This window comes from Aplysia californica, unplaced genomic scaffold (genome assembly GCF_000002075.1).
Source record: "Aplysia californica isolate F4 #8 unplaced genomic scaffold, AplCal3.0 scaffold00195, whole genome shotgun sequence".
NCBI lineage: Eukaryota > Metazoa > Mollusca > Gastropoda > Aplysiida > Aplysiidae > Aplysia > Aplysia californica.
This window is the reverse complement of record NW_004797465.1, coordinates 1,005,848-1,012,301: the sequence shown is the minus strand read 5'-3', so window position 1 is coordinate 1,012,301 and position 6,454 is coordinate 1,005,848.

Here is a 6,454-nt window from a genome sequence, read left to right as displayed (position 1 = left end):
CCCCCCATACACACACACACACGCGCGCGCACACTTTTATCTGTATGTATTCCATGCCATGCACGCACGAGTGCTTCTATTCTCAATAATAATAATAATCATATAACAACTCTATACACGTGCTCACAACGGTCGTAAAGGGCTGCGACACCCGTGAATTAAAATTTGTCTTTTAGTCTCCTGTGTTTCTTGGGTTGCTTTTTGTGTTGTATATTTACATATTTTGTACAATCAAACAAAACCATCACAGGCAGTAATACCAGCATATATTAAATTGATAGTTGGTACATCCTGAAGTGACGATCGACGCCCTTCAATATCCAAGGAGGAAGATAAATTATAGGCTTTGATGTCAACTGCAGGTCAAGCTTGGTAAAGAGGCAAAAGTAAAGGAAATGTAATGTGTATAAGAGCACGCAGCTAGCTTGTCATGACCAGGGAAGACCCAACTCGCTACAGAAAACAATAATGATTAACGCCTTTTCTTTTTTCGAGAATAGTGTTTGTCTGCCTAACGGTTATACAGTGGCGTCCAAAAGAAACTTGAAAATGTAATCACCCAGCTATCACCATGTTAAAGCCTCGCATTACCTACTTTGAATATGCAGCATACAATTTAAAGCTAAATAAATTCTGCTTCATCTGACGCTTTAATAATTCATCTATGTTAAGAGACGCCCGAGATATGGTCACTCAAAACTGACCTGGAAAAAAAAATCAGGCTAGGCAAAATTGTGTGAAATCAAAGAAACGTAAAATTGCCTTAGCGCATATATTTGGGAGCATCAGTAGTGATAGAATGGACAAACATTACATACCCATTGGATTGAGATTTTAAAAATTGCAATAAACTGTATTCTATTTTGATATTTGTTATGATAGTTTCAAACAAAATGGAAAACAGAGCAATCACAAATACCATGCAAAATTTGGACTTAACATTAAATGAGGTCATTGTTATTTTGCTTAGTAGCCATTAGTTTTATGTAGTGCACGAACCCTTTGGGCATCGAGCCCTTTACCTTTTAGGCATACGTATCCGTCTTTTCATCCTAGATATCACAGAGATTTGCAAAGAAAGCGTCTGAATTGGGAGTAAAGTCGGTTTTCTTCAACTGCTGTTTCATGGTAGTTCATTCTTCACATTTTTAGGATTCATTATATCGGGGTTATTTTACTGGTGACCACTCTACGTTAATTTGACTGATTTGGTTCTCCAAGAATTACTTAGTGGCATTGGCCAGGTGAGAAAGTTCTTTGCTATGCTAAGAGATGTCTACTTGAATGATACCATGAAGAAATAAATTTAATAAGGGTAACGACATGACGTTCCAGCACCTGCGCGGTGTACGAGTATGTAGTCCACTAAACCAAGCCATCCGGTGATTCTCATGAGAACGGTTTTGTTCATTCCACCCCAGACCACGCAAAACCATGGCAGTTTCGTAGCTTCTGTTCCTCACTGACAGATAATTAAGTACAAAATCTAACTAACACAGTCCCATGTTTTAAAAAAGTTTCGTGCTCGACACGAGACCATTAATTATAGCTCCTAGACTTATTTATAATGAACACGTCTAGGTTAAGTCCAGTTTTTTTTTGGTGGTATTTGTAACTGCTCTGTTCTTCAATCTTTTTAAAAGTATCATCAAAAGATGCTGTTCATCGCAGAGACAATAATATTCTTTTCATTTGACATTCAATATATGTCCATTCCACCAATTGTAATGCACTTCAATATAATATACGCGCGAACACACTTTTGCGTTTCTCTAATTTTGCACAGTTTTGCCTAACCTGGTTTTGTAAGGTCAGTTTTGAGTGACCATATCTCGGACGTCTCTCAACATAGATGAAAAATTAATATGTCAAATGATGCAGAATTCATTCAGCTTTAAATCTGTATTCTGCATGAGCAGGTAGTGAAAGCCTTAAACACGATGATTGGGTGATTACATTTTCAAGTTTCTTTTGGACGCCACCGAGATGTGCTGATATTCACTGATAACGTTATCAGCACGTCTCGGACGCCACTATAGTTGGTTAAACCTTTTAAATCTCTTGTGAACTTCGAGTGCTATTGTTTCTTTTTCTTTTTAAAGTAAATTTTAGAGTAGATTCCACAAACAGAGTGCCTGTTGTCTGTTGGGGCTAATCTAGCATCTGCGTTCGTCGCGGCCGCGATTTTTTGGCATTTTTTTGTCCGCGAATCGTACTACATTGTGCATTCATATCAGGGGCGGCTCGTGGGGCTAAAAAATGGGCGTACACAATTAAGCTATCTTAGGCTGAAGATAGTCAAGGGCATAGTAAATGGAGTGGTGTATAATTTTAGGATCTTTGGGTTGGTGAGGGAGGACTTAGTGCTTTTATTTTCATTCGCTTTGATTTCTAGAACTAAATATGTTTGTTAGTTAAACGTCAATTTCGTTCATCCTGCATCGGAACTGAACATTTAAGTAATAACTTTCACCACTCCACTACAAAACCATTGAAAGGCACAACTCATAGGACGGTGACTTAAATATGTCACGTTCACCTCCCTCAGGTTCACGGTCACAGAGTCGCTTAAAATAGCGGCAAGACCGTGAACCAATCACAGTTCACTTGAGCACTCCGCTGGATTGCTCCGGGGATCACATAATTTTGGCATTGAATAGTGTACAGGCTATCGCATTCATTTTTAGACTTCCTGCTGTGGGCTATGTTTCATGGGTGCACATTTGAAATGTGCTGTCTTATTAATATTAATGTACTGCCAAACTCGCTACGAGTGTCGTCATCGCTTGGGTTATCCCAAAGAGCGATTTATAAGTCAGATAGCCACTGTTTAATATTATATTACGTTTAGTTAAAGCGCATAGTATATGTTTTAGGGCGCTTTTGACACAGAGATGACAGTTGCAGCTCCAGCGGGGACCTTGTTTTGATATTGTATTTGACTAGTGTTTGTTTCTGACTTCTTTTATTTCATGTTAGTGGGTGATTTTCGTAATAGAGCATTTAAAAAAAATTGGGCGGCACAGCAAAGCAAAAAATACAGCCTATATATCTAATAATAACACCGCGGGAGGGGGAATCGAAACAAGAAGGAAGAAGTCGAGAGGAAAAAAATAAAGAAATCGAACCTCTTTACTTTTAGAAAGAAATTTCATTTTCACCTCCACTTCACTTCGTCGCTTTCTCACTTGTTGACATCACGTTGATTTGTTATTTTCATGTGAAAAATATTACTATATTACATCCTTTTAGATTTGTATAGATTTATTGCTTTTTCTCTTCTATTTTTCCTTCCTTGTAGTGTTTCACTTTGTTGATGTGGGTTGTTTTTTCCTTCTTGTTATTGTTCTGGTGTGTTGTTGTTTTAAAAAAAAATATTATTTAATAAATAGACCTAGGCTATACAGTGGAACTCGGATTCAACGAGGTCGCCGGGCCTGACCTAAAACCTCGTTGAATCCGAGTGTTCGTTATAGCAAACACGAGGTTTGGTGTAGATAATAATTAGAGGCACTGAGCAAGTAATGTTTCAAGAGAAGTCACAAGAAGTGCCTGAAATGCCTGCATATTATGATCTGTGCAAAAAAAGACCGATTCGTTCAAATGCACTCCTGTGTCATCTCGATTGTTTACCAAAAAGTTGTGTTGCTGTGTAGAGTCTAGCATACGGCAACTTTAGATTCCATAGACCACCGCACAATTCATTACGTAGATCTACGTCAAGACTAGCTTATCATTGTAATATAATGATCAGTTGCCGAGGGGGAAAAAGACTGTGACGCGTTTGTATCTGCGACGTTCAAGTTCAACACCCATCCGACCCCGACACACGCCAGAGGAGACACATGCGCGTGCCAACAACGCATGTGTTGGTATGAAAAAAGGCCGCAGATTGGTCGCATGCAATCGGCTAGGTGAACAATAGACCTAGTTCACGATGCAGGTGCAATGCATGGTTTCCAGGAATAGATACAGTTCGTTTTGGGGGGAAAATGAGCGAAACCACGTCTGCGGGGGCTGTTCACCCTGGAAACGAACTCGTTGAATCCGAGCTCGCTGATTTAAGTGCTCGTTGAATCCGGGTTATTTATATTAATTTTAAAGAAGAAAAAAACCCCGGGGAATCTATCTCATCTCGTTGAATCCGAGCTCGTTAAATCTGAGTTCCACTGTATAGCGTAACTATCATTTAATTTAATGTTGTTCCAAGCTCATATATATATGCCATTTTTGTGGCACCTTTTGGACCCCCCCTCCCCCCCGAAAATTTTTTTTTTTAAAATGGCAACAAACGCAGATGCAAGGCTAATATCATCGTGAGGAGTTGACTGTGTTGATTGTCTCGCATCTCTAGCTGTCTCTGCTTTACTTTACAAACAGTTGTGATATCAAAATCAAAAACCTTTTGCTGCCACATGTCACAGCTTTACGCGGCTGTGATCAGTCACGCGAGGGCCACCTTCTTAATAAATGACGTTAGAGCATGCGTCAGAATAACATGGACTTACAGTCAGAATACTGAGTATGTCACTATGTATCTGGCTTAAGATAATTATTGTTTATACATATTACTGTTCATGTATATTTATGAATGAGACTGTAAGCCTGCGCACACGCGCGTGTGTGTAGTGTGTGTGCGCGCGCGTGCGTGTATGTGTGTACATGGCGAAACACCAAAACAATGTGCCAGAATCTGGACAATAAAGGTGTATCTTATCATTGTGCATGGACTGGAACTAATGGCACTCCACCCTTCCCTGCCACTGCTCTAAAGAGCTGTCCTCTTGTTCTTATACTCCATCCCATATAACCATACAACTCATACGTCCATACGTCTCACCTTTCACCAAGGTCCGGCTTATACGGTATCTGTCCGGCTTATTATATCGGTATCTGTTTTATTTCATCATGCCGTCTATATATTAAATAAATCATTAATGATCTGGTCTGTATGTTTCCCTTATTTGCAGCCGTCCACCTCTTCGCTCATTCAAAACATTGATAAAAAAAACACTGAAGTGTCTTTAGCCTCTTTAACATGGATGGCAAGACCGTAACCGTAATTTAAAATTAAATCATGAAGCTGTTTTACGTCTTCATCGACACAATTTAGATCATTTTGCTGCTTTGACCCTGTCTGCCAGGGCCAACTAGGGCTGAGCAAAGTATAACATTTTTCTTCATGAAGGTGATTTTACAACCCCATCAACACAATTTAGATTATTTAAGTGCAGCCTCTCTATAATGACATCATCGGGACCAGAAAAAAAATGTCATTATAGAGAGTTGTCGTTAGAGAGAGGCAACCAAAAATAGTACTAAAGATATTCTTCTAAAAATCGGAACCTGGGCACCACGTCACTGTACAGAGGATGTCGTTATATCGAAGATCGTTATAGAGAGGCTGCACTGTTATATACTTGATAAAAGCTTGGTTTCAGAATCAAGCTCATCGACACAAAATTGCTTTGGTGACTGACTGAAATAGCTTGACATCTTTTGTCAACAGCACTTACTTTAACATCATAAACATCCTGGAGTTCCACACCGAATTTAAAGGCAAGGCACGAAATTGCAACAAACATTTCACTTGTGAATGTGTGCTGCAAGCGGGCTTCTCTCTTCTTAGCTTCAGCATTTCTGATTCGGGAAGTTATACTATACAATACATTCGTCGGCCGGCTGTCAAAATGTATTAAGCCCATACAACAAAGAGAAAAATTTCTTTCGTTCGTTCAACAACTTGAACCTAAAGTGTGTTTATTTTTCTGCCTTTCTTCAACATTTAGAATTTGAATTTCAACAAAATATCTCTCAAGCACATGATGCAACCACCTGTACCACAGATTAAGAAACTGCAACGGAAAAAAACGTTCTAAATTTTGGGCATGATACATTTTAACAACTGGCCAACTTATGCCTGTGGTATAGTGGTTAAATGCTTCATTGTTGCACGCAGGAGACTTGAGGTCAATTACAGAGTAGGGAGAATTTTTATTGAGCTTCTGTATTTCATTTGGGATGTTGTATCCCTCTCAGCCTAGGTTGACCCCGGCAGGCAGGGTCAGAAGCCAACCTCCAAAATGATCCAATATGTGTCAACGGTGGCATAAAAACACACACAGAACACCCCCCACCCCCCTAAAAATAGCAGGACAGACGGGATATAGTATAGGACTGATCCTTCCCTCCGCCGTGAGTTTATCCTTTGAAAGAATAACAGCACTCTACACTCAGGTTTCAAAACTTTTATTCAATACAAAACTATTCCCCCGGTGCAAACAGTACTGGATCATAAAACATAAAAACACCTGAATAACACATTACATGTTGTAAGAGACAACAGTATTGAAAGCACCCCCCCAAAAAAACAACAACAACAACAAACCAACAACACAAAACAACAACAAAAACTCTCCTAAAAAAACCCACCACCTCCCCAAAAATACCAAAC